Source organism: Ixodes scapularis, unplaced genomic scaffold (assembly GCF_016920785.2).
Source record: "Ixodes scapularis isolate PalLabHiFi unplaced genomic scaffold, ASM1692078v2 PGA_scaffold2__306_contigs__length_199485367, whole genome shotgun sequence".
Classification (NCBI taxonomy): Eukaryota; Metazoa; Arthropoda; class Arachnida; order Ixodida; family Ixodidae; genus Ixodes; species Ixodes scapularis.
This window is the reverse complement of record NW_024609857.1, coordinates 194044469-194062860: the sequence shown is the minus strand read 5'-3', so window position 1 is coordinate 194062860 and position 18392 is coordinate 194044469.

The following is an 18392-nucleotide window of genomic DNA, read 5'->3' as shown; positions in this document are numbered from 1 at the left end:
AGAGTTTCAACAATAAAGCCAGACTGGCCTGGGCAAGAGATAAGTGTCATGTGTACCTGTACTGTACAGATTATCGTCCACACAGATCACCATTTTTTGCAGTATCTGGATAAGGCGAAACAACCTTGCAGCAGAGTATTACGCCGGAGTCAGATTATGCAAGGGTACTTGTTTGAAGTTGAGTACATTAAAGGCAGCGAGAATGTAGGTGCGGAATATCTCAATCGGTTGTAGTGCTCTATGTTTGCGTGTTTGTAATTGAGAATAACTGGCGCAATGCAAATAACGAGCATATCATCAAGCTTTCTTTTATAAAAAAAAAAAAGCTTATTGAAGGCTCTCCTGATGATGTGTGACATGCTGGAAGAAGGTTAAGAGGCAGAAGGAAGTAGCGAAAGAAAAGAGGAAGACGAGTCGTCCCCGTGTGTTCTTCGGAACGAGTGTGGCGTGACAAGGCCAACGAGCTCCGGAACCCGAGAAAAGGACTGTCTGGGCGAATTCCAGGTCCTTTATCATCTCCTTGCATTCTCCCTACACCACCCAGCCCTTGCAGGGGACGACCGGCCGACTAAAGGAAGCCGTGGTGCCCGTCCCAGACTAGGATGACAAGACCCAGGCGAGACACGAACGTTGCACCCACGTCGCGTCCTGGGACGGGTAGGTGCCACTTGCGCTCTGAACTTCACTTTTCTTTTTGGAATACATTTTTGCGCTCAAAAAACAGGGACAAAGAGGCGAGAAACAGACAGCACAGTGCGCTACTAACAACTGATTTTATTACGTGAAACGACACTTTTATACCATCCGAGTTTCTGATTTTGCTCCACCACTAGCCAACCCGGTGCCAGGCCGCGTCATTGAGGAACGCACGCTCCTTGTCCAGTAAATCAATTGAGGCCACGCTGACACATGCTGCACCACCCTTCCTAATCTCATCTGCCTCGATTATCTCCCTCACAGTTTTTTCCTTGTGCCGTGCCAGAATCTTGCTCTCGGAAAATAACGGCATACACTTGCACTTTTCACAATGATCAGACAGATGACCGTCCCGATAATTTCCTACTTTAAGTTTGTGCTCCCTCAGCCTATCATTAACACACCTACTTGTCTGACCTATATACTTGTTTCCGCATGATAAGGGGATCTGATATACTACTCCCTCCGCACATTCAACGAAGGGATCCCTGTGTTTTACCGCGCAGCCAGAAGGGGCTTTACGAAAAGGATCTGTCATCCTACATAATCTACTAAGTTTGTTTGGTGCGGAAAACACTACGTTCACGTTTGATCTATTGGCCACCTTTTTCAAGCCATGCGCCGTTTTGTGAATGTACGGTATCACCGCGACCTTCTGTTTATCTCTGAGAGCCATTGGGCAAGGGCGATCTTCACTACGCAATCTTTTTAATACGATCTCTGCAACTGAGACCACTACATTCTTCGGGAAGCCAGCTGCCAACAACCGCCTATACTGCGTGCCCAGGCCTTCTGACATCACATGGTGGCATGATTTTTTGAGGGCGTTCAATACGCACATGTTGGCAATACTCCTTTTTACCAGTTCTGAATGAGCTGAATTGTACGGCAACAGGGGTTTCTGGGCTCTAGGGTGGTACATCCAACACACATGTCTTTCAGAAAAGGTTAGTCTGATATCAAGGAACTGCAGCACACCCTCTACTGGTAGTTCCTGGGTTAGTATGAGGGGGTGTAAGACATTTTTAAAAACAGTAAAGAGGTCATCCACTCTCGACTGGAATTCTGCAGGCCCATGCTTGAACAGAACTAAAAAATCATCCACAAATCTAAAAACTTTGATTTCATTAAAATCGTTGCCTTCATTAAAGCGCTCAAAAAGAACTTTGTCCTGATGGGCTAAAAATATGTTACTGAGGATGGGTGCCAAACATGAGCCAATGCATACCCCTTGTTTTTGTATATAGACCCCGTCATTCCATTCCACAAACGTCGATTTAAGATAAAACGAGAGCATTTCAATAAAACTCTCTTCCCTCATGCCGATTAGATTCTGGAAAGCCACTGTACCAAAGCGATCGATACAATGTTCCACGGATGTTAGTAACCTGTCGTGCGGCAAAGAGTAGTATAAATCTTTAATGTCAAATGAGCAGGCTGAAAATCCTTTGTCAGAGTTATCTTTTAAAAAATCTAAAATATCGTCAGAATTTCTTACCAAAAATGGATCGTTAAAGCCTAAAACTTCCAATTTGTCTTGGAGGAAAAGCGCGACCGGCTTCTGCCATGAGCCCCTCTCTGATACTATGACCCTCAGGGGACATTGGTCTTTGTGGGTCTTGGCGCTAAACATGATTTGCAAGCTTCCATCTTTGTTCTTATTGATGCTCTGAGCTAGCTGATGAAGGTTCAACATTTTGCATCGTCTCACTGCCTCTAATCTCAGCTTTTTTAGAGACACATCATCTCGGCGATTAAACACTGATGAGATAGCCTCAAGGGCTTTGCTACCGAATTCTGCTTCCGTTAAAACTATGAATCCTCCCTCCTTGTCAGCTGGAAGGAGCGAAAGCCGTTGTTCTTTTAAAAACGACACCACTTTTTTGACCTGACCTTGAGACACCGCTGGTTTGTTTCGAACTATCACGTCCACTCCCTCTGAAATGCACCTTTCTACCTCCCCTTCTGGAGCAAATCTCGAAACTCTACGAACAAGACCTATAAGTTCTGGTGGACTCAACTTTGGTTCAACGGCGAATTTCGGTCCAAAACCGAGAACTCGTCTTACATCATCCGGGATGGGCACTTGACTCACAGATTGGACGTTCCCACGGGCCACCGGTTGTTTCTTCGGAAGACTGGCCCTGAGCTTCTGTAGTGTCAGCCGCCAAAGGAATTCCGTGTCGCGTTCCACGATGTTGAAGAACTCCCGCAGACGGTGGTTGTCCTGATTTCCTTGGTTAGAGTCGCACAAAACGGCTCTCAGCAGGTCCCTCTAGACACGTGCCTGCCTCTGCCATTCAGCTCGCAGGATCTTCATCAACCTTGTGCTGTGCCCAGCTGACGGCTCAAAACCTCCAAAGAGCCTCTTGACTTCCTCAGGTGGATTCTTGCCACGAATGCAGAACGACAAAGTACGGGCTTGGCATGTGGCGTGAATCAGAAGTGGTACAATGGAGCATGGTTTCAACGAAGAACAAATAAAAGGGCCCGTTGTACAAGAAATAAATTTCAGTAGAGTCGATTGTTGGGCTAGTTGGTTTTGGAATTTGGAATACATTTTAGCGCTCAAAAAACAGGGACAAAGAGGCGAGAAACAGACAGCACAGTGCGCTACTAACAACTGATTTTATTACGTGAAACAACACTTTTATACCATCCGAGTTTCTCTCTACTCTAACCAAGGAAATCAGGACAACCACCGTCTGCGGGAGTTCTTCAACATCGTGGAACGCGACACGGAATTCCTTTGGCGGCTGACACTACAGAAGCTCAGGGCCAGTCTTCCGAAGAAACAACCGGTGGCCCGTGGGAACGTCCAATCTGTGAGTCAAGTGCCCATCCCGGATGATGTAAGACGAGTTCTCGGTTTTGGACCGAAATTCGCCGTTGAACCAAAGTTGAGTCCACCAGAACTTATAGGTCTTGTTCGTAGAGTTTCGAGATTTGCTCCAGAAGGGGAGGTAGAAAGGTGCATTTCAGAGGGAGTGGACGTGATAGTTCGAAACAAACCAGCGGTGTCTCAAGGTCAGGTCAAAAAAGTGGTGTCGTTTTTAAAAGAACAACGGCTTTCGCTCCTTCCAGCTGACAAGGAGGGAGGATTCATAGTTTTAACGGAAGCAGAATTCGGTAGCAAAGCCCTTGAGGCTATCTCATCAGTGTTTAATCGCCGAGATGATGTGTCTCTAAAAAAGCTGAGATTAGAGGCAGTGAGACGATGCAAAATGTTGAACCTTCATCAGCTAGCTCAGAGCATCAATAAGAACAAAGATGGAAGCTTGCAAATCATGTTTAGCGCCAAGACCCACAAAGACCAATGTCCCCTGAGGGTCATAGTATCAGAGAGGGGCTCATGGCAGAAGCCGGTCGCGCTTTTCCTCCAAGACAAATTGGAAGTTTTAGGCTTTAACGATCCATTTTTGGTAAGAAATTCTGACGATATTTTAGATTTTTTAAAAGATAACTCTGACAAAGGATTTTCAGCCTGCTCATTTGACATTAAAGATTTATACTACTCTTTGCCGCACGACAGGTTACTAACATCCGTGGAACATTGTATCGATCGCTTTGGTACAGTGGCTTTCCAGAATCTAATCGGCATGAGGGAAGAGAGTTTTATTGAAATGCTCTCGTTTTATCTTAAATCGACGTTTGTGGAATGGAATGACGGGGTCTATATACAAAAACAAGGGGTATGCATTGGCTCATGTTTGGCACCCATCCTCAGTAACATATTTTTAGCCCATCAGGACAAAGTTCTTTTTGAGCGCTTTAATGAAGGCAACGATTTTAATGAAATCAAAGTTTTTAGATTTGTGGATGATTTTTTAGTTCTGTTCAAGCATGGGCCTGCAGAATTCCAGTCGAGAGTGGATGACCTCTTTACTGTTTTTAAAAATGTCTTACACCCCCTCATACTAACCCAGGAACTACCAGTAGAGGGTGTGCTGCAGTTCCTTGATATCAGACTAACCTTTTCTGAAAGACATGTGTGTTGGATGTACCACCCTAGAGCCCAGAAACCCCTGTTGCCGTACAATTCAGCTCATTCAAAACTGGTAAAAAGGAGTATTGCCAACATGTGCGTATTGAACGCCCTCAAAAAATCATGCCACCATGTGATGTCAGAAGGCCTGGGCACGCAGTATAGGCGGTTGTTGGCAGCTGGCTTCCCGAAGAATGTAGTGGTCTCAGTTGCAGAGATCGTATTAAAAAGATTGCGTAGTGAAGATCGCCCTTGCCCAATGGCTCTCAGAGATAAACAGAAGGTCGCGGTGATACCGTACATTCACAAAACGGCGCATGGCTTGAAAAAGGTGGCCAATAGATCAAACGTGAACGTAGTGTTTTCCGCACCAAACAAACTTAGTAGATTATGTAGGATGACAGATCCTTTTCGTAAAGCCCCTTCTGGCTGCGCGGTAAAACACAGGGATCCCTTCGTTGAATGTGCGGAGGGAGTAGTATATCAGATCCCCTTATCATGCGGAAACAAGTATATAGGTCAGACAGGTAGGTGTGTTAATGATAGGCTGAGGGAGCACAAACTTAAAGTAGGAAATTATCGGGACGGTCATCTGTCTGATCATTGTGAAAAGTGCAAGTGTATGCCGTTGTTTTCCGAGAGCAAGATTCTGGCACGGCACAAGGAAAAAACTGTGAGGGAGATAATCGAGGCAGATGAGATTAGGAAGGGTGGTGCAGCATGTGTCAGCGTGGCCTCAATTGATTTACTGGACAAGGAGCGTGCGTTCCTCAATGACGCGGCCTGGCACCGGGTTGGCTAGTGGTGGAGCAAAATCAGAAACTCGGATGGTATAAAAGTGTTGTTTCACGTAATAAAATCAGTTGTTAGTAGCGCACTGTGCTGTCTGTTTCTCGCCTCTTTGTCCCTGTTTTTTGAGCGCTAAGATGTATTCCAAATTCCAAAACCAACTAGCCCAACAATCGACTCCACTTTTCTGTTTGTGTTTATTTATTATCAAATGTAATTTTTTTTTAAATATAATAAATTAAAAAGACAACGAAAAGCGCGGGTCTCGTCACTCAATTCTAAGAACGGAAGAACCTCGTGGTACAAGCCATACGAGCTCCGCACACCTGCAAGTTCGAACTCGGCCCAGCATCCGCGCGCGCATTGGCTTCCGCCCCGTGACGTCGCCACTCTCTCGCCTTTGTCCTTCACTACTCTCCTCCTCTCTACGCGGCGCGCTTCCCTTTCTCCTGTTTTGTCCACAGGCGAACGCCGTCAGCTTTTCACTGCCTTGTCGATACTAATGCTAACGCATTAATAAATATACATAGCTTGTGTATATCAAAAGTCGCCTGTCCGCTTAGAGTTATACGAGAGAACTACAACTCGCCCATGTTCTGGAGCCATAGCGAAAAACGCTGACGGCGGCAGAGAAGGTGCTGTGGCGATACCGACTTGCATTTTTCTTAGGAGCCCCCGCACAAGTCCTAGGAGCCTGTACGTACTTCACAGAGGGGTCGTTGCAGCCACAAATGACGCAGTAATAGCTAAAGCACTTGACATAAATGTCTAAATCGTTCACAAGCGTGCAACATGGTGCTGACTCTTTTGCGTGTGAGAATTATATTTGGCCGTTCGCGCAAGAGCAGATGCCAGGGATTCTAGACTGGCGATGAAAAACAAGGTTTACTATGAAAAAAAAAAACAAAAAAACTAGGTATTGGCTGGGCTACTAGATTAGACCAGCTCAATGCCTGCGGGACACATGGCCTGGAAAGTTCGAACCGACATCACGTACCGCTCGCGACAGATGCTCTAACTCAACACATATTGTTTCTGTTACCGTCATGTCAGAATAACAGGGACACACTAAAAAAAAAAACTGTACGTACCACAAGCTGTGAAGGTAATCAGTAAGGCGTTCATGTGAGCTTTATACTATCACTGGAAGCGGATATAGAACCTATAAAAGTGCCCTTTCTGACGTAAACGTTTACCACCGTTAACGTTAAAAACAAGGATACGAAAAGGGACCGAGACTAGTGTCACCCGAAATACGAGGTCATGTTGCAAATTTCAAACTATTCACGCGGGAAGGGTCCATAGGAGTCACGCGGGAATATTCCATTCAGCAACGCAGCCGGTTGTGGAAAAACTGTACTTTCCAGGGCTCGTCAGATCAAAGATGTGTCGGAGTGCCTCGCTAGGCCTAGTCTTCCCAGGTAGTCTAACCCTTGGCGCTTGTTCGGCGGGATTGGTGCCGCTGCAGCTTTTACCCGCATATACGTGGGTCCAGCGTTCGTCTCTGCGGCGTTCAACTTAAAGTAATTCTTTTCTCTCGCTACTTGAGATCGAAAATCTAGCGTGCAGAGCACGTAGAAAAATAAATACCCCTTGGTCGTCGTGACGAAATAACCGAGCGGCGCTGTCGACCATGCTGATTTGATCGTAAAAGGTGCGTAAGAAGCCCATACAGCTGTCGTAGGGTCTCATCGTAACTTATACAGAACTTCCGATAATTTCACTTGGTGAATACGGATTTTTTTTTAGGTTTTGTCGTACCCCACGTTTTTTGTCATAGGTTCGTTTCTTGAATCTGACTTCAAATTTTACGCCAGCTACGAGCGGATTTCATCGACCAGCTCCAAAATCCGCTCGCCACCGGTGCGGATTCGCAAGTGTAAACCTGCCATTACGTCTGCCCGCTCAGGCTTTTTCTAATGAGCTCACAACGTCTTGCCCGCGTCTGAACCCACCAAAACATCTTGTCACCATTACTGCCAGTTCCCGGCATTCGTTTCGACGCCGCGGTCAGCGCTGCACGCTTAGAAAAAAAAAAAATCTGCTAGTTGCGCACAGACGCTGGGTGCAAGATTTGCTCTCGGACTACGTATACTTACATGAACATACCATTACAACATACAGGGTGTTTTCTTTAAGCCTAGGAACTTTCCAGGTGTCATTGAAAACTACCACATCAATAATTTTAATAAAGGCTCTGAGCGCGTGAGAAGCGCAGTAGCGCGCTAAAGTTATCCCCCGTGCAGATGGAGCAGGGCAACCGGTGTGATAACAGGCCCGCGCTATTTTCCCGGCTTTTATGATAGCCCCAGCCTTGCACCGGTTGCACGAGTTGTACCTGTAGCGCACTATAATACGCTTCCCAGGCGCTCAAAGTATTTCTGAAAGTTATCGAATTAGTGCTTTCCGATGACGCTCAGCAAATTTCTAGTTGGAACCATATGTCTATTTTTACAAATTAAAAAGTTAATTAGCAATTTTTTAACTATTTGACTCCATCGTGACGATTGTCTCCCCGTTGGTCGTATAACTCACCTTCACAAACTGAATTAGCGTACCTTTCACAGCTTCTTAAAAAGAAAACACCTGTTAAGTTTAAATAGAAACACCATGCAGTGATTTTTTTTTGTGAGTAACCGCAGGGAAGGACAAGTGAGTGCGAAGTTGCATACTTTAACGCTTGCATAGTTCAGCGGGCCTACGTTCAACGTACCCCGACAGGTGGTCTGTGGGATTGTAGGTTGGCAGCGGCGTCACTCCTGGCGCGTTGCTCTCGAGGCATGTGGAGGGAATCCAGCACAGTGCCGCCAGAAGGAGGTTCCGCACCCGATTCGGCCTCCATCCATTGCGGTCCCCTGTATACGAAACATGCTCAAAATGAAAATCATTCGTTACATTGTTTTTTCGTGCCGTCATCCTATAGCGTTGAGGTTTTTTAGTTTATTTATAAATTTACAGATGCTACCACCTCTTGTTGCAGGGTGTTCCAGGACTGGGTTTCAAGGCGCAAAATATAGAATGCAATAAACATTTTTATACTCTAAAAAGCAAAAAAAAATAATAATAAGCCACAAATATTCAAAAAATGTTAAATTTCTATGTACGTAACTCACACTCCGCTTGAGGCAAGACTAGGTAAGCTCATCCAGCAATGAGAAACGAAAAGCTGTAGTCAGGCAGATCATCAACATGATGTTTCCACGTCAGATCGTACAATGGCTGTCTACGTCTTATTTTTAATATTTTTGAATAAATATGTGTGAAATCCGCGTTCTCGAGAAGGACATTCATCTATACGGGAACGCCGTAGTTATATTTTTCTCAGAGATACAAAGTCGAGAAGCTTTAATCGTGGTCAATGCCGAGATTTCACTAGGGTAATTTGCAGAGCCACCAATATCATACCAAAGCAAAGCCGGCACGTAGTTTAAGTTATTTTATTTATTTTGTAGACAATTTACAACCTTGACACCATTATTAAAGATCAAAAATAAAATTTGTGCAAAAAAACACACAAAAAAACACGCGAAAATGATACGTTTTATAGATACATTCGAAAACTATTTACCAACGAAAAAACAGAATGCAAAACACCTGAAATTACATTAAAATATGGGCCATGAAATGCAGCTTAGGAAAATATAAAACAAGTTTTTTAGCCGTCATCGTAGTTATGTTAATAATGCAGAAGCGTATGCCATTTCTTTAAAAGCAGCAAAACTTCACGTCAATATAAAAAAAAAATTATTCTTTTTTTTAAATATATCTTAACTTTTTGTAGTAACTTGAACTAACTTCAGGTTGCAATATCTTGAGCAGCATATGACATCCAACAGAGAACAGCGACAATAAACCTTCATTCAAATCGAGCTAGTTTGTCTTCGTTTGCCGCACGATGTCGGTTCCAAAGATATATTTTCTAGAACCGACAAAGTTTGCACAAGAGTGCTTCTCTATTGTATAGCATTGAAATTTGTTATAACTTAAACCATCCGACTAGGAATAATAAAAAAAAACGTACAACACAACACAAAATTCCAAGAACAGCTGAGTCTATTCAACCAAACGAAATCAAGAAAATATCAAGAAAACAGAACATTTCTTCGCAATGGTTTGACCAGACGTGGTTGACAGGCTAAGCACCCACAACACTATACTTGTCTGCGACAACGAGCATCCTCCGCCAAACACCCACAGAGATGATCTCCGTCAAGACTACGAGAATCGACCAACTTCCAAATCTCGGGGTGTTCGATTATTTTTTTTTTTATTTCAGCTTGTTTGTGTGGGTTCACTTATCGGAAAGTCGTACTGTCCCACGCATGTAGTGTGAACGAAACTCAGAGACAATAATCACAAACGGGGAGATGACGACGGTGGTATTGGTGGGACGGCCGCTCGGCTCTCAAGGCAGAGAAGCGCGCTGCAGAAGGGCATAACGTCAATGACGTGGGCACCGCTGAGCACTGAGAGGAGACGCTGCTGACGTCGCCTGTCGCGCTTACCCGAAGAGAAAGTAAAAAAAAGTAGCAATGTCGATGACGTTTATCTCAATGCCGGCTTTGCCAGCACTGTGGTCTTGACTGCGCTGTTGATCACACCTTAATTCGTCCGCTAGAATAAGCCGATTTCGGCCACTTGACGCGTTCCAAAGTTTGCCGGATCGTTTAAAGCCCGACCCACATAGGAAGCATTCTCAACATAATCACTCGCGTTTGAGCGGACATAATCGCGGCATTTGGTGCGAGCTTTTTCACAGAAGGGAACAGGGAGAAGGTAGCCAGACAACACAGTGCGCTTTTCGTCGACGTCTCCTCTGCGTTTGGTGGAGTGTGGTCCGACCCGCGTTTATCATCTCGCCTCGCCAATGTACAAATTATTTTTTCCTGATAATAATAATAATATTATAATCTTGATAATAATAAAAATAATAAATAAATAAATCAGTGTTTATTATAGTGTGTAGGAACAACCAATCGGTCTTAGTGCTTGCACACTTAAAAAAAAAAAGAAACAAGAAAAACAGATTTGTGAATTGGGCGGTAAGAATAATAACAAGTGCAAATGACACTCAAATCAACAAGCGAAATCAAAAGCACAAAACTGAGACACCACAAGGTGTAAGAGCAAAAAGCAAGTACTTGGATATCGTACTGACAAACATCCACCCTTCGTCTGACCAGCCCTTTCCTTCCAAGAGGAAGCTTCGAGCAGCGTTCCCGAACTTGCTCCCGCATGAGTTAAAAATATCAGCCGATCTTTGGTTAGGGTATAAGTGGCTAAAATGTAGAGCTACATAAAAAGAATATTGAACCCGTGTAAACACACGTAGAACTCAACCGCTCACCTCGGACAGAAGGCTGTGATAGTTAATCGAGCCGTGCAAGGTCTTCAAGAAAATCCACAGAGCTGTCTTCACCGGACGTTGCTGCAGGCTCAAAAAGTTGACGAGTTGCGAGTTATACCCAACGTTTAAACAAGGATCACCTTTCTCAGGGTAACAATATTTAAAGATGGAAATAAATTTGTTTTGGACTTTCTCGAGAGATAAACTATAAGTTTTGAAAATAACGTTCCCAGCAACTGAGGCGTATTCTAGCTAGAATCTAACTAAGGAACAGTACAGCGTTAAAAAACGGACGGGGTTTTGAATTCCTTCGTTATGCGAGACCTAACGTGTGCAATGCCGATTGGACCGCTCTGGTAACGTAAGTGGCAAATCTCAGGGTTGAATAAAAAACAACACCAAGGTCCCTCAGCGCACTTACACGTGACAGCAGTTCGCCATGATAACTATATAAAAAAAATATATCGCGGGTCTTGCGAGAATATGTCATTAGTTTTAGTTTAGAATGATTCAAACGGTGGTCCTTGTATAAACACAATTGACCGGAGGAATATGCGTCATTCTGAATCGTGCTGCAATCCTCTAAGTTCGATATTTTTCTGTAAAGTTTTATATCATCAGCGTACTGCAGAAATGAAGAGTTTGATATAACTTGAGAGATATCAGTCACAAAAAAATGAAAGCCGTTTACAATTCCCTGTAACGCCGGTTAGAGCGCAGCTCTTGAGGAGGAAGATGGAAGCGTACTGAGGGATAGGTGACTCCTTGAGGTCACGTGACCTCAAGGGGGTCACGTGACTTCAGGGGGTCACGTGACTTCTGGGGGTCACGTGACCTCAGGGGCTCACGTGACCTAGAGGTGTCACATGACCTGGGTGGGTCACGTGACCCCCTTAGGTCACGTGTCCTCCGGGGGTCACGTGACCTCGGGGGTCACGTGACCTAGGGGTGTCACGTGACCTCGGGGGGGGGGTCACGTGACCTCGCGGTTACGCCGACGGCGACGCCGACGCCGCTCAAGCCGGAAACGGGCCCCTAAGAGCTGCGCTCTAAAAATATTATAAAGGAGGGGGCTTAAGACAGATTCCTGAGGCACTCCAGGAGCCCTAAACTCGTCAAACACAAATTTGGGGCCGAAGCTCACGGTGCGCGCCGATTGGACTCGCGCGACGATGACGCAGCGCTTTTGAGGCCCAAGTCCAATGGGCGCGCTCCGCGAACTTTCGGCTCCAACTTTGTGTTTGACGAGCTTAGGGCCCTAGAGCTTGCCTTGCACAAGGACGAGGTAGTGTTGTTGACGCGGACGTAGGCTTGCCTATCAGATAAATAGCTTTTTAACAAATTGTATCCCGAACCACATACTCCCTAAGAGGCATGCTTGAATAAGAAGATGTTGTGGTTCACTATGTCGAATGCCTCACTCAAATCGAAAAAAATAACGTCAAGCTGACCTTTGTTACAAACTACTTGAGATGCAGCAGACGTAAAATATACGAAATTGGTAGGTGTCGATCTGCCGGACATTAAGCTATGCTGATTAGGAATGATTATTCTACGAAACTCTTTGAAATATGTAAAACATATTTAAAAAAGTTTCGAAAAAAAAGTGAAAGCTGCTTACAACTCCCTGTAACGCCGAATTAGAGCGCATCTCTTGAGGAGGAGGAGGGAAGGGCACTGGGGGGGGGGTAAACTAACCAGGGGGGGTCACGTGACCCCCAATGCCGATGATGTCATCACTGACGTCACTGATGACGTCATCAGTGACGATGACGATGCGGGTACCGATGACGTCATTAGTGACGTCACTGATGACTTCACCAGTGATGATGACGATGACGATGCGAATGTCGGTGACGTCATCAGTGACGTCGCTGATGACGTCATCAGTGACGTCGCTGATGACGTCATCAGTGATGATTACGATGACGATGCGGATGTCGGTAACGTCATCAGTGATGATGACGATGACGATGCGGATGCCGGTGACGTCATCAGTGATGATGACGATGACGATGCGGATGCCGGTGACGTCATCAGTGACGATGACGATGACGATGGGGATGCCGGTGACGTCATCAGTGATGATGACGTCATCAGTGATGATGACGATGAGAATGTGGATGCCGGTGACGTCATCAGTGACGATGACGTCATTGGGGGGTCACGCGACATAGGCGGGGGTCACGTGACCTCAGGGGAGTCACGTGACTTCGGGGGGTCACGTGATCTCGGGGGGGGGGGTCACGTGCCCCCCACGAGGTCACGTGACCCCGGTGGGGGTATCGCGCGGTGCATTATGGGACATTTCCCATGATGCACCGCGCGGTTACGCCGACGCCGACGCCGACGGCGACGCCGACGCCGCTCAAGCCGGAAACGGGCCCCTAAGAGCTGCGCTCTAATAAAGAGAGAAAAGAAATCCGTTTGTACTTAAGAACGTCACCGCTATTTCCAGATATCAGGACCGGAACAACCACTGCCACTTCCCATTCGTTTGAGAATATTTGTGACGTCAAGGAGCTATTAAAATGTGTGCAAAGTATAGGCGTGAATAATTCATGATAACCCTTAACAATTGCGGTGGGTATCCCGTCATGACATGCACACAATGTGGGGCTCACGTTTTTATTAATAATACGCAGATAATACGCTGTTCTGCTTTCAAAACACCCGTGCTATGAAAAGGCAACGGACAACCTGCAATGTAACGTGATCGAAGCAATGTGGTGGAATTCTCCAAATAGCACTTCCGTAAATGTGCAAAAGGCAATTATGATTTGTTTCAGAAATCCTTTAAAAAACAGAGTGATTGACATCCCCCTTTTTTTACATGGTTACGGTTTACGTTTACAATATCATTCACGAAAAAAGAAGAAAACTCGGACCAAAAGGTTAGAAACAAATAGTTCCCGAAGTCTCGGGGTCGACTTGACTCCCTCTTCAGGAGTGACTGAAGATTGAATGTGACAGCGCGAGCTTAGGCCGCTGCTTGCTCTCCTCCCGAGTTGATGTATTGTGAACGGGACGCAGGCCATGGACGTAAGTAGATGGTAAGGCCCCGAGGGACCTGTTAAAGTTCACCGGTGTAAAGGTTGGGCAGTATCGCGATAAAAATGTATCGCGATAGTATTTCAGAAATACATTTCGTATCTGTAATTCTGTATCGCGATACAATATTTTCACCAGTTTCTGTATTCCTGTATCGAAATACATTTGGAATGTTTCTTTTTATCAAGATGCAATCAGGGTGGAATGCATTTCGATACATCTTTTGAGAAATACTCCCCCCAAACCCCCCCCCCCCCCCCTGCGCGAAAAAAAGAAGAAAATTCTGAACGCCTCTATTTTTTTTTTTTTTACTTTTGAAATGCTAGGTCAAGAAGATGCTGGGGCATTGTTACCATGCCGACCGAGGTTCTCTCCGATTCTCCGAACAATTTTTCTATGCGTCCTCTTCTCTCTTCTGAGAAGTGTTGCGTAGTCGGAGACTTGAACCATGTGGCGCGCCAGGAGTGGAGCGAGTTAGGAGTCAGAGCATCTTCTGCCGCAGGTCCTTAGGTAGGGATTTCTTGAGTCATTGTTTGCTGGAATCCAATGCCCGCGGCTAACCGCCTCTCTAGCCTTAGCGTACATACTACACAGTACACCCAGCCGGCAAAGCTGAGTCACAGTCCGTTGCAGCACGAGCCTGGCGGTGGTTGACTGGAAATAGATAGGATGACTCACGCAGTGAAGTTCAACACATATTTGAAGGTATCTGCGGCTGCGCCCGTAATGTTGCACGGCTCAAGGGTACGTCATCAGCAGACGTGAACGTTACCCGCTGCTCTGGTGACCCGAAATCCAGAAAGGAGGCCAGACGTGGCCTCGCTGTGCCGACCCAGACTTCGTACACCTGCGGCTCGTCTCGAGCGCGCTGTATCTCGAACGGCTCGCACCTGTGCAGGCAATATCAGGTCGCAATCCACGAGGCCTCTGTTTGGATGATGCTAGGCGAAACTTGATGCCTGCGATCCATGCGTCGCTGGCGAAGGGTCGGAAGGAAGGACCTTCACAACAGGGATGCCATCGTATCATTTTTTCAGCCGTAACAGAAGATAAGGCATGTGTTTCAGAATGTTTCAGGTGGTTCACTATTCTCGAAAATTCCAAATGCGCCTGCCTAATATTCAACGAGGTAACCTACAACGAAAGTACGTATTGTCCTTTCATACAGCAACGTGGTAAAGTTTCATGGTCAAGGCCAGACCTACAGATCAAAAATACCAGTTCATTCAACCGTGACATCATGTGATCAATGTTGACAGGGGCGTCCTTATTGGACAGGGGCGTTGTGACGTCTTGATTTATTTATATGTTACCCTCTTCAGACAGACAGGATGTAGGGGAGGAACCGTGGACAGTCCTTGATGGAACGTATTTTAAGCCCATTGAAGACTCCTCGTCGTCTGAAACCACTACCTTCAAGGCAAAGTGCCAGGCCTACGGGAAAGTAATTTCGGGATCAAAAACTTCCACTTCCAACTTCAAGCTTCATTTCAATTGGCTTCTCAATCAAATTAGAAAAGTGTATTGCAGTATCAGTATTTCTGTATCTGTATTTCTGCCCTCCCTAAAATGTATTCCTGTATTTGTATTTACAAATACTTTTTGCCTATATTTAAAATGTACTTACGATGCGTATCGCGATACACTTTTCAGATATATTTCAGTATCAGTATTTTAGCTACTATTTTAATGTATCCCAGTATTTGTATTTCCAAAAAACATGTTTGAGTGTTTCTGCCCAACCCTGACGGTGTGTTCTGGGTATGCCACGACTCCAAGACCAGACGTTTTCGGATATGTGGCTCCGTGTCTAACACGTGCCCGTTCCCGAAGTCGATCCGATGATCAAGTACTTCACAATGTTCCGCGACGGCGCTACGCTCGCGATCGAAAGTGCGCACATCGTTCTGGTGCTGGCGCATGCGTTCGGGAAAAGATTTAGTGTCACCGATGTAGGCGGCGGTGCACTCTGCACGCGGTATCATATACAGCACGCCATGTGCTTTCTCTTTTGAGAGGCGATTCTTCGACCTTGGCATGAGCCGTCCTAATTTCGACACTGGCTGGTGCGCCAATTGGATTCCTTCTTTTCGGAGCACGCGCGCCAGTGTCTCGCTCGTCCTTTTTACATAGGGGACGCTGATGCGCGCGATGAGGCGGGGCTGTGTGTCGCCCGGCGATCCATGGTTATTGCGCGTGCAGCATTTTCGACGAGAGACGCGTTGAACAAAACTCCTCGAATAGCCGTTTTTTGGACGTCAACAAGTATGGCCTGTTTCTCCTTTCTTCTGTCTTTTTCCGACGAGCAGATCGCCATTGCTCTAGACAAGAGAGTAGAGACCACTAACGTCCTGTGACCAGTCTTGGGTAAGTTATTTTTAAAAAGAAATTCGCTACAGTTACAGTTACTTTCAGAAAATAGTAGCGAAGTTACCGCTACAGTTACCGGAACAAAAGAGTAACCAGTTACAGTTACTTTCAAAAGGTAACGACGTTACTTTTCAGTTACTTTTCTATAACACAAACAATTAGGAATAACTAGAAAACGCCCCTCACCAAGTTTCTTTGCATAAAATTAAAAAAAGTCCGCTTTTTACTTTATATTGTGTTATACCCCTGTCAGACGGGCTAGTTTAGTGTCACTACAAGCGAGTGCACTTCGCACTTAGTGTCATTTCTGTAGTGTGCCACACCGCTCCTTCCTGAGGAACACACTTCGCTTGGAGTGAGTTTGACGAACTCACTTCGCTCGATCGAGCGCGTGGAATCAGTAGGAGTGTTTCAACAGTAAAACATAAAGACAGAAACCAAAAGCGTGGCGTAAGTTTTATTTTATAAAGAAAAAGAAATTCGTGAAAGCGACGACATGAAAAAGAATGGCATTGCGAAAACAAAATAGTGGGGTGGACTTGGAGTTTAGGCTGATCTGAATCAAGACTAGCGGAGCGCTGAATTGATAAAAGACGACGACAAAGTCAGTCATTCATGGCTATCTTCGTTCGCAGCGAATGATAGAGCCTAGTTTTGTTTCAGCATGTAACTATTCGAGACAACACGATAATTATGATCTGATTAGGCAGTGCCAGGGCCTCCTCGTAGACTTCCGTGGAACGAAGCGGAAGGCCAAAGTTGGATATGCTTCGTTCTTTATCTTGGCTTGCGATGATCGATCAGAATAATCCAATTTGCATAAAAATCGTTCATTAATGTAACGTTGTTTTAGAGCACAGCTCCTAGGCACCTGTTTCAGGGTTGAGCGGCGTCGGCGTAACCGCGCGTTGCATTAAGGGCTGTTTCCCAAAATGACGTCACACGTGACGTCACGCGTGTCGCCACGTGTGACGTCACGAGGGTAAAATTTTCCCGCTAAAATTTGCGATAAAAGTTTTTGCTAAGTTTGGCGGAAATTTTTTCCGCTAAAAATTCAGAGGGAAAATTTTACCCGTCTGACGTCACGTGACGTCACAATTAAAATTTCAGATGTCCTGTCATCTAAAATTTTTCCGCAAAATTTTGCGGTAAAAGTTTTCGGTAAGTGTGGCTGAAAATTTTTCCACTAAATTTAGAGGAAAAATTTCACCCGTGTGACGTCACGTGACGTCACACTTAAAATTTCAGATGACGTGTCATGTGATGTCACACGTCAATTCAGCGGAAAAATTTCCCGACTAAATTTAGCTGGAAATTTAGCTAAATTTTTACGCTAAGTGGGATGGGAACAGGAGAGGAGGATGGGAGGGGACGGAGGAGGAGCAGCTGGCATACCCTCCCCTTCGGTCCAGGGGCGGATGCAGGAATTTCCTGAGGGGGGGTGGGGGGGTCAGGTGTTGGTCAGCGTACCATATGTTTAGGAACCTCCTCCCCCTCTCCCTCGTTTCACGCCCTAAATTTTACAGATGAAGAAATCAAGAGTGGGGTCAGGACATCCGGACCCTCCCCTCTAAATCCGCCCCTGTTCGTACCCTTCCTCCCTCCTCCTCAAGAGCTTCACTCCAATTCGGCATTTCAGAGAATTGTAAACGTCAATTTTTTTAAAGTGTCTTTATTCAGGGGTATCGAAGCCGAGTGGGCTAGCGCCCACCTGATCGGAGTACGTGGAGAGGAAGCTCGCGCTGGAGAAGGAGAACCCAGTGATTCTGAGCTCAATCCCCAGCCCTGCCCGAAGAACGCAGTTCCAATGAAGTGAGTACGGGGAGCACACTACGCTCGCTCCGGTAGACCAAGTGTGTAATCTCGATAGCAGTGTTCAATGAGTTAAAATAACAGAAGAAATTAACGCTGCGTAATATTAGTACTATTTTGATAGGACTAATGTTAGATGAGCACTTGTTTTCTGTAGGCAGGAAAGTAGTGCATTGTAGAAAAACAAGCGGCTAATCTAGTTTTCAGCTTTAGCCCCTGCGCGACGGCCGACGAAGGCCAGGAGGCACCTGCACGACTCCACCAGGAATCTGAAGATGGCAGTAAAGACGCGAAAGGCTTGCTTGAAATAGAACTCGCCCAAATGGGCAAGGTGACTTCGAA